Raw genomic sequence first — 11058 nt, forward strand, 5'->3', positions numbered from 1 at the left:
CATCATTCAATCCATTGCATGATTCGCATGCGCGTGAAATCGCTTCCTCATGCGAAGTCACCTCTTCCACCAGCTTGTTAACAGTTGCAGCCAACTCTTCTTGGCCCCGAGGTGAACCCATCTCCTCAGCTTCAGCAACTGCCTTGTCTTTGGTGTTGTGCAAGTTTTGATAAGGCGCCACAATGTTTTGCTCACAAATCGCAGCATGTCGGCGTGTCTGTCGACACCGACTCTGGAGTCCCTTCTCCAGCACGGGAACGAGCTCTGGTACCACTTGTCACGTGCCTATTTCCTTCAATGGGCCAGCACGGCATGACAGTTCTTCTTCACCGTCGCAAGCCTACTCGTCAGCTCGCTTGCCGATCGTGGAAGCTTGTAATCAGAGTGCAAGAGAGCAAGAGAGAATAGAGGGAGAGAAATTGCAATCACAAGAAGCAATCACAACGAGGGTGAACAAAAGAAAGCTCAACGCATTTACTTCATTCACAATTTTGCCTGCAGGCTATTACAATTCAAGTATACGGGCTGCCTCTTCGGGGTATTGATTCACCTGAACCGGGCAGCTTACATCGGACTCAACAAAAGCAAAACAGACTCTAAGCGCAACTGTACACTGTAAGTCGCAAGGGAACACAAGCAATCCATGAGTTAATGAGAAAATGTGCTCTCTTTAACGCATGGCCCCAAGCATATGAGGCGATATGGCCACCGTAGCTGCCATTTCAGGCTAACAATGTTACCTTCTTCACATGCAATGTGATTGGTTCTATATAAATAGCTAATTTCACATTGCACTGTGAACATTAGGGATGGCAGTGGACCGGGGGAAAGCGTCTGCCCCGCCACACCCCGTTTGGATCGGGGATGAAGGGTATGAAACAGGGATGGAGGCGGGGACGAAGGTTAAAATCCATCCCCGTTCGGGGCTGGAGGCGGGGATGGACGTACCCTTTTCCCCACCCCACCCCGTCCCTGCCACTTTTCCCTGCGCCATCCCCGTTTGAACCGGGGATGGAGGACATGAAACGGGGATGAAGGCGGGGGTAGAGGTTAAAATCCATCCCCGCCGGGGATGGAGGTTCTAATCTTGAGGCGGGGCGGGGTGGAGACCTTGTCCCCTGCCCCGCCCCGCTGCACCCTACCCCACCCCACCCCACCCCACTGCCATCCCTAGTGAACATGTCTTGGTATTATTCTAAATTGCATTGGTTCTATATAAACAGCTCATTTCACACTGCACTGAGAACGTCTTGGTGCTACGCAGATATTCTATGAAAGCATTATTCTAAACTCTTTTCTATTGAAATTTTTATATAAACCAACTGAACAGGAAAGATGTACCAAAACTCAAAAGTGACCAATTTGGGTCATCTAAGTCCAAGTAATGAAGCAAACCTTTAATAAACTAAAAAGAAGGTAAGCAGAATAAACACGACCTTTCATGCTTTGATCGCACCAGCAAGTTAAAACAAAATAAACAAGCCTATGTGGAACACTTACAAATAGATACTGCTCAAGGCGTGGAGAGAGAGAGAGAGAGAGAGAGAGAGAGAGAGAGAGAGAGAGAGAGAGAGAGAGAGAGAGAGAGAGAGAGAGAGAGAGATGGTATGAGATTAAATAGAGTAAACATATAGAACCAATATGATTTGCAAAAGGACGATTTCATAAATTGAAAAGAAAGTATTAGCAATATTTGGAATTTCTACCTTGGAAAGCCTTAGTAAGGAAGAAACTTACAATAAATTAAATCTTATGTTTTCGAGAAATTCACTGGAATCTTACATTTAGGTTTATAAACAGGTTGGCTAAGGGGTGTATGGCATCTTAGCTTTAGGTAACTAATTATTTGTTACTTTTTAAAGGAGAATAGGAGAGATAAACGCAGAGCAGGCATAGTGACAAATATTGGGAGATTTATGAAAATCTTGCGATAATATCGTGAGAAATTGCCTAAAAGTTTAAAACGGCAATTTCTCACCAGATTTTCAAAATATCGCGAGATTTATGAAAAAAACATAAATACTGCGATTTAAATGTGATATTTACGTTTTAAATGGCTATTTATCATGAAAAAATCATGTATTTTTATTTTTAAATAAATTTTATTAATACTTTCTTATAAAAAATATTTTTAAATTATTTTTTTATTGCCAAGAATTTTCCGAAAAAAAACATGAGATTTATGATTTTTTTTTCTCGCAAAGTTTTTGAAAAACGAAAAATTGCCGATAAAAACTTTTGTCACTATGGTTTTAGGTAACTACTTTTAAAGGAAAATAGGAGAGGGTGTAGGCATCTTAGTTTTAGGTAACTAATTATTTTATTGTATTATATTATTATACTACATTATTACCTTTTTATAAAAGGAGATAAGAGAGAAAGAGAATATCACAATTTTTTTAACAAATTTCGTAATTACATACCAACAGAACATGGCATGAGAGTCATTTTAAAAAGATTATAAGACTACAGGAGCTTCAAGCTTGTTCTCATGGTATTTTCGTTGAAATGGATGGGTGATTTTGGCAATCTAAAAATGGGGACAATCATTGTCATTAATTGTAAAGATAAGAGTGCCTATGTAATTTAGCCAAAACCCTAACTCGCTACAACTTTATCGGTTCATCCCCCTTTTAAAACGGGATTTTCCTTCCCCTTCCACCAAACCCTCCTCCCTTTCTTTTTATTCTCGTTGCTCTAGTCTCACAGAATGCTCTCTCTCTCTCTCTCTCTCCTGTTCTTTCTTGTTTTTTCTTTTTGGTTAAGGCTGAGGGTAGATAGACCGGTGATGATATGGAGGATTTGGTTCTCACGACGGTCATCTGAGACACTCTCAAGTGTTATTGATGACACTAATCCTTTCAAAAGTCTGATGGTCTTTTCTTTACCCTCTGTCATGCTTCTTCCGTTGGCAAAACGTTAACTCCCTCTCTCTCTCTGGGCATGATGATGAAAAAAGTTCAGTCTGAGATTTCATGACTGAGAATCAACACCTCCTACTCATTCTGAATATGCTCACTTTGGTTTTTCACTGTAGATTCTCCGAATCTAACTGCTTTGGCTTTTCTTTTTTTGTTTTTGTTTTTTTACCTCTCTCTCTCTCTCTCTCTGAAGGCAGTATGAGGATTTCATTTGAAAAAAGGTAGATTCGACGATCTATGACCTCTCTTATTTTCCAAGTCCTTTTCATTCTGATTGCCAAAATCATATTTTCTTGAATGTGTACTCGTTTTATACTTTGGATGTGTTTTTCTGCTGTCAAACTTTTGGGATTCATATTGTAGAAACGGTTTTATGGGTTTCTTTTTTTGGGATTCATATTGTTCAATTTTGCTTTTGTATCTGGCGTCTTATATCTATTTTTTCTTTGTTTAATATGTGCTGCTGAGATTAGAGCAATGTGAATGATGAGAAGATAAAGAGAAACAGTTATCCCTGGCTGAGCGATATACTTGCTGATCTTTTTTCTCTCTGACACTCTTCTGCTTTATAGGTATTTAACAGTACAACCTGGCTTGATCTTATGCATGGTTTCCAGGAAACTGAAAAATCTTGGCCAATCAAATTGATTTTTAACATACCCAATTGTTTTGACCAAGTTGGGTTTCATCCTAAAAGAACAATTTTTTTTTCTAGTTTTGTTGGTGGTCTTCTTTGTGCTAGTTGTGGTTGTTTTGTGTGCAATGTTTTTGGGATTGACGACTATGTGGAGTTGAAGTTTTATTGTTAACCATAATAGCTGCATTCCACATAAAGGATGGAGCACGGGAGACTGAAACGAGAATCCCAATTTCTCAAGTTTTTATGAATCGTGGATTGGGTGTTTCTTGTAACTGCATTACTAAAGTTTGGGAGTAACTTAAACGCACCCATTTAATCCTCTGCTGTCATTAGTAAAGCCAGACTTAAATGCATAGTTTTTTTTATTAAATTATTTGGCATATGAAGCCCGGTTTCAGAGTTTCTGCATGAGCTATGGTTTTTTAAGTGCTTGATTTGAGTTATGTATATTTCAATTTCATATTGTAAGTCTATCCAACTCCGATCCTTGACTCTATTTTGTTTTACTTTTTTCTCTTCTATTGGCCAATGATGACACTTGAATGTCTGAATGCAAGATCACATATTTGTGTCATGCTGAGTCTTATTTACTAGGACGGTCTGAGGCCTTCTCTTTTCTCTTAAGAATGGGATAGAATGTTGTGATACTACTGACAATTTTAATTTTAGTTGTTCAATTGGAGGACAAATATTATACAAGCACCTTTAAAATCCAATGCAAAAAAAAAGTGAAAACAAAAGATCATTATATGGTTTATATCTTGAAACATAATTGCCTCGATATTGCAGTTGGCTTATGTGGTTAGCTTTGATTTACTTTTGAAAATTATTGAATAGTAGGTTATAGCTAAGATAAGCTTGTTAATATGGCTTTTCCCATGAAACATTTTAATGTGCATTGTTGAAAAAGGTTCTGTGTGACAAAAAGGACAAGTTGAATCTCAAAAAAATTATCACATAAAAAGCAAAGCCTATACAAACCTACAAAATGGTTATGGTGATAATAAAATATGCTATTAGATTTTTGGTGTTTTTTTTAATTCTGACTATACTCACTTATTGGAGAATGTATAGGTTTTTGTTGGATTTCAAAAATCGATAACCTACATTTTTTATAAAATTTTAAGGCTCTAAATACTTTTTTTTTTTATAAAAATGCATGATTCAATGTTGATTTCTAGGAAATCAATCTCGCTGTTTTTAGGTTTTCATTTTTTTATGTTCTTTTTTGCTTTGAGTGTTATATTTTTTAATTATTTATAAAATATTTGTGATGAAGTATACAATCATATTATTATGGTAATTGTTTAGTTTCAACCAAGGTTTCTAATTATGGATATGGCACTCTATAGTTTCTCAAATTTTTTTCACCTTCTAATGTAGTTTAAATGTTGAATTGCAAAAAAACATATAAATCTTTTTAATAAGTGCAAAAAATTTGCTTTGTGATTCTTAGGCATTTAAATTTTTTACTGTGCATTTGTTGTTTCCACTATAAATTAATTCCTGGCTCGCAATCCTTTTGTTATTTTTAATAAGAACAAAATTCATGCTGCAAATTTGCACAGTGCAATCCTTTTTGTGTTGCATTTGCTTTTTGTATGGTTTGATTAGTATTGGATTTGCTTTTGTTATGGTTTCATGAAAGAAATCTGTTGTGGGGTCTGTGAGGTGATCCAAGCGGTTTGTAACAAGTTTTTTTACCTGTGAGGGTTGCTTGAAGATAGAAATACCACTCAAGCAGCCATTACTAGGCGTCCGTTTTTAACTTGTCACCTTCAATTCCTCGTAATGTGTGATATTTTCAAAGGCCCAATGGATCAAATAGAATTCCAGCTAGATATTTATACATCCTGCTACCAATCTCAGGCTCAACTTATAGAACACCCACAAACCTCAAACCTTTAGGATCCACACAAATTTTGGCAGATAAGGATGGAACAATCACCATCATAAGATGTGGTTGTAACTCCAGGTTTTAAGGTTTGGAACACCGAACACCAATTGTTTGATGAAAGCGACATGTAATTGCAGGTATTCATGTCTCTTTAAAATGAGAGGGGCCAATCGAATGGATGAATGCCTCATAGGGGGCTGGCGTGGTGGGGTGGGGCATTGGCTGCTAGATGGTCTGTCAAGGTTCGATTCTTGTGTGCATCAACCCTTGGCACAAGCGGCAAGCTGATGCCCAGCATAGACCTTGCGGGTGAGGTCTTAGCCTTGGTGTTTTTCACTGTCGGCCTGATATCATAAGTATGGTAGGCTGAGCCAGCGTGATCAGTGAGTGCAGTTTTTTGGGGGTTATAAGAAAAAAATTAATGAATGAATGGCACTCAATGACAACCCTTTGCAGAAGATTGCATAATCCCCATATTGGTTTCCTATTTATGACCCCCCATAATTGTAACATTTGTTGGTGATATGAACTAATGAAAGGAGGGGCCCTTAATCCCACTGTGCTTGTCAACAAAAAGGAAAAGAAAATTGTATAAGGTGAGATTACTAAATTCACGTTCAAGTCATGAGCTGACATTTTCCAATTGGCGACAATCAAGCTTGATGTTGTATAGTGAGGACCAGAAGGGGACCAATTTCTTGAGTTTGAGCCATCTCCAAACTCAGTTTGTTTGGCACATGCAATCAATTAAAGATCATTGACAGGGCCTGCTCTCCCGTGGTGCTACAATGAATCCAACACGAGACCATGAACACCTATAACCATCGCCTCCTTATATATCCTCATCTACTTCAGCATCTTGTCTTTACCTTTCACAAATTTAACTCTTGGTGGTTAAGGACAAGGTGGTAGTGCCATACTTAATCCCTATTACTGTGCCGATTCTGAAAATCTTTTAGACTATTTGGAATGCTTGTTTCATGTGTTGCCAAAATATGGTTTTTTGAAATATGATGTTGAGGAAGGAGTTTAAAAAAAAACTTAGCATTTTTTTGGCAATATTACTGCCTCAAACAAGAGAGGGCAGCATTGGGAAAATTCAGGCTTCCAAGCAGAGCCTTGGTACCATATCATTGTTAATTTCATCCTATTGGAAACTAGTGTCAAGCCTTCGTGAAAGCCAAATTTTTTTTTATTTTTTTTATGATGAATGTCCTTTGTCGAGAACCGGGTCACTTAATCACTCTGCCTTTTGATGAGGTAAGCCTCAGGTGCAATCATGGTACATGGTTTTGGTCAACAATTAAATCGGTTAGGTCAAAATTGAGCTTGTACGAGAATCAAGTAGATATTTTTGTTTAGATTTGGAAGGATTTGTTTGAGGACTTTTAGAGAGACTTAGGGATGTGTGTTGTGTTTGATATAGGTACTAGGGGTTAGAGAAGTCTGGGTTATTGGGGAGGTTAATGAGGTTCAATGGGTAAAACTATATGTTTGTTGAATCAATAAAACTTGATTACAATGCTCCTTCATATGCTGTCCTTCATATGCGGTCTTCGTCTAAACAACTTAGGCAATTTTAGATAAGATTAGAAATCGATCCTAAGGTATGATAGAGGTCTAAGGAGTGATATAAATACTTGAGACATGTTCCTTAGAAAGGTTGATCAGTAGAATCACAATTGATAGGACATTGGTTTTCAAAATAGGAATCACTCAATAATGTAGATACATGAACAAGAAAGGCTTGCGCCCTTGGAATGGATGAATGACCAGTCTAGGGAGGCTTGACCTCACGTGAATCACAGAGATGAGAGGTCTAAACATGATAGAGAGAGAGAAGAAGAAGAAAAAAGGGAAGAAAGAGGGAAAAAAACAAAGGTTTGAGAAAACTTCAATATTATTTCATTGTATAAAAGGAAAACTCAGACCTCCATTTATAGATGAGAGGCTTAGGATAGAGTCTCTACTTAATCACATAAGTCATAAAGAGTCATATTGTGAAACAAGAACTACACTAGAGAAAGGATTCTCGAGTCCTACCTCTGTCATAACTCCTACACTGATTAAGGTCCTAATTAAAACTAACTTGAGAACTGATTCAACTCTCCCTAATTACCTTTCTAAAAGGTGAAAGAATCCTCTAGAGAGGTGGGGACATTTGTTCCTGGACTTCTTAATTAATGCCCTCTCTTGTGGGCCCCTTCGACTACCTCTCCCTGGTTTTGACATGAACAAGTGTCATGCTCTTTTTTTTTTGGTATGAACATGTGTTCATTGACTTTTTCATATGTGAAGAGGTTGTCACATAACCCTTATGAGTCTCACATAGGCCTAGACCACCCTCACTACTTGTAGGGAAATGCATGTGGATCATGGAGCTTGAATATGTGCCATCATATAAAATTTAGGTAACAGATCACCACTATTCGCACCACTTTGCCCCCAAAGCAGAGACCACGACCCTCTAAATTGTTGTGCCTTTGATATCAAACACGAGGTTTTTATCGTCCCCATGCATTGAGACGATTTGAAAGTTACTTGATCACGACTTCCTACTTATTGTTGATCTTCCAATCAAAATTGAGTCTCAATGAAGGAGTTGAGAACATGGCTCGTGAGTGCATATGCTAGTGAGGAGCATGCAGCTGGGCTCATAACGATGACAGGGTTACATGTTATGGACCCTTTCCTGCTATGTGTTTGACCAACCAGATCTGCCCCAACCTAGACCTACCCAGTTGGGATTATGCAGAGGAAGTTTTCCTTTATCCCAGGACATTCAAAGAAACCCGCCCCCAGAGTCCTCTCTAGGATAGAAATTGTGTGTGTCCCTTTTGTCCTCTTGTAAATGTATAAATAGATGTACATAGCTCATTTATTTTTAATAAAGTTTATTTAGAGATTGCTCTAAGATTCGTTTTTAGTTATTGTTCTTGTTCTTGTTCTTGTTCTTTGAGGGAACATATTTCTCGCTCGCATCTCTTTTATGCCATCATCGACTTAGAGGAAACACCTTTTCTCCCTTTCTTGTCATCGACCCCCCATCTACCTCACGCTTCCATGTGTATCCGACCAGGAGAGATGACTCTCTTTTGCTCAACGTTGTATGCCCTTCTTGCTTGTTGTGTGTGCCTCTCTATGGAGTCGTGTCTTACATTCAACTCGTCAAAATCTGGAGAATCATTCTTTGTGGGAGTTTGGGTCCTAACAATGGTATCAGAGCATTATTCCTAGGAGTCACGTTGTTCAGTCGATTGCCTTGAACAATGCAACAAGGGCCTACTTCCTTCATTGTTTTCATTCAGGTTTGATGCGATGCCCGTATTTATTTTTCAAAACATATTCTATTTAGTTGCATTGGATTTTTATTGTGAGTGGAGTTAGATCAGACCCAACACTAATCTACCTCGAATTCAGAGGACTCGACTTGATTCACGTCTGTCAGGACATTTTTGTCTATCACTAAGAGGCGGAGGATAGTCTCGGTGGCTTGGTAGTTGTTTGGTTGAATTTTTTTTCTTAAGTCTGCATTCGAGTTCAGTTTAAAAAAAAAATCATTGCTGTAGTTTGACAACCCTAAAAATCACAAAAAAATCACTATAGTTTCAAACTCAATTTTTAGATCGAAAAAATCAGATCTTGATCTGTAGATATTGTCATTTTATCGAAACCTATCAGATCCAGCATTAGGATGTTAGGATTCTGATCTTTAGGCTTGTTCCTAGATTCATAAATCCTAAAAATTTTATTCTACGAATGTACATTTGTTATCTTTCAAACCCAATTTATAGATCCCAAAAATTCATCTCGATCATTGAGATCTGGTCTGATCTTTGAAACCTATCAAAACCCAAAAAACGGAATTGAACTTATAATACATTGGTTTATCTCAAAAACAAATTAGGTCTAACCTTTTAAAAACCATGAAAAATCCAAAAAAAAATTATATACCTAATACCTCAGACCAGATAACCAAACTTAGATTCAACCTTAAACCCTAGCCTGCCCCTCTGCACCATCTGAACCTCCTACGGTATTGTAGCATGGCTCTGTAGTCCAACACCTAGTCTAGCACAACAGAATTGTGATTCCCACCAATCCGTATAGAATTTTGAGGTTTGAATTCTTGCATTGGATTCAAAATTAAATTTTCTAGTCAACCACGTGAGCATCGGCCTTAAATTTGGCATGTATTGAGTGCAAAATGAAAAATACTTAAAACTTAACCTCTGAGCATAGATGCCAAAAGGCTCCAACTCATTAATTACATAAAGGAGTATTGTGAATGCTTCAAGAAGGAACATGAATGGTGCAAGATAAACAATGCCTTGTGGCAGTGTGAATTCGTTGAATGAATGAAAATAATGAATATGGACTGGATCAATTATTTTGCAAATCTTCCATCATTCTTTAAGGGACCATGTGAAGATTGTCAGAAAATGGATTTAGTTTTCTATGATACGAATCTTGCATCATTCTTCAAAGAAGGCATGGCTAAAGTACAACCCCCAATGCCCATTGTAGGTACACCTAAAAGCAAGAGCTTGATCAGTTATGGGCAGAATGAGTGTTGATCTAACATTACCAATTGTTGCCTCTATCGAGCATCCAGATCAGTTAGTGAAGGGCATCACCCGTTCAACGTGTGACTCACAAATCTCATCTTTGTTCTTATTCATATGTATCAGTGCTTGTAAGAAGGTTGTGACGATCGTGTCTAGATTTTCATAGAGCAAGCACACAGCCAACACAACCCCGTGTTGTAGTATCATCTTGCACTCATGCACTCCTACATTGCCATAATTCTCTATGGCATGCACATCCTTGCATTGTCACTATACCCTATGCTCATGCATTCTTGTTACCAATTCTCACCCTACTGTAGCGGTGGGTCATCACTGCAGTATGTCGCTGATGAGGCTACAACAACTCGATGCACACGATGTGTTCAAGGTGATGTTTGGTACAATTGACTGGCAATTACTTAAGAACCATATGAGTTACTACTTAGATGGTTGGCTCACGACGAAGGAGGAATATCCTACCTTGGTGTTTGATTCAAGAGGAGAGGTTGATTATGAAGATGCTTAGGAGGAAGAGAAAGAACAACTAGCAGCTCGGTATCAAGAGATCTCAATTTGAGGGCAAGGCGAGTTTGAGAGGGGTGGTTTGTTATGAACCCTTTACTGCTCCAAGTCCGACCAACCAGATCTGACCCAACCAAGACCTGACAAGCTAGAGTCTCACCCAGTTGGGACTGTGCAGAGGGAGTTTTTTTTATCCCAGTACTTCCAAAGAAACCTGCCCAGCTTGAAGTCCTATTTAGGCTGGGACTTTGGTGGTATGCCCCCCTAGAGTCCTCTCTAGGGTAGGAACTGTGTATATTTTTACCCTTTTGCCACCTTAAAATTCTATAAATAGATCTACCTAGCTTAGTTTATTTTCAATAAAGTTTATTCAGAGATTTCTCTAAGCTTCAATCTTGATTCTTGTTCTTATTCTCTGATAGAACGTATTTCTCTCTCGCATCTCTTCAATGCCCGTTATAGACTTGGAGGGAATGTGTTTTCTCCCTCTTTTGTCATCGACCCCCATCC

At 38.3% G+C, this 11058-nt stretch overlaps 3 non-coding genes across 3 annotated transcripts; all 3 read left to right on the plus strand.

Moving 5' to 3' along the window:
• Nucleotides 1–2938: 2938 nt before the first annotated feature.
• On the plus strand, nucleotides 2939–3009 carry LOC149830249 (small nucleolar RNA Z105). Its single transcript, XR_016433949.1, has one exon. It is a non-coding gene; the product is annotated as a small nucleolar RNA Z105 (small nucleolar RNA).
• A 387-nt stretch (nucleotides 3010–3396) lies between these two features.
• LOC149830250 (small nucleolar RNA R38) lies at nucleotides 3397–3482 on the plus strand. Its single transcript, XR_016433941.1, has one exon. It is a non-coding gene; the product is annotated as a small nucleolar RNA R38 (small nucleolar RNA).
• Nucleotides 3483–4085: 603 nt separating this feature from the next.
• Nucleotides 4086–4168, plus strand: LOC149830251 (small nucleolar RNA snoR20a). Its single transcript, XR_016433944.1, has one exon. It is a non-coding gene; the product is annotated as a small nucleolar RNA snoR20a (small nucleolar RNA).
• The last annotated feature ends 6890 nt before the right edge of the window (nucleotides 4169–11058 follow it).

The sequence above is a fragment of the Nuphar pumila genome, chromosome 8, assembly GCF_984573655.1.
Source record: "Nuphar pumila chromosome 8, dmNupPumi1.hap1.1, whole genome shotgun sequence".
In the NCBI taxonomy this organism is placed as follows: domain Eukaryota; kingdom Viridiplantae; phylum Streptophyta; class Magnoliopsida; order Nymphaeales; family Nymphaeaceae; genus Nuphar; species Nuphar pumila.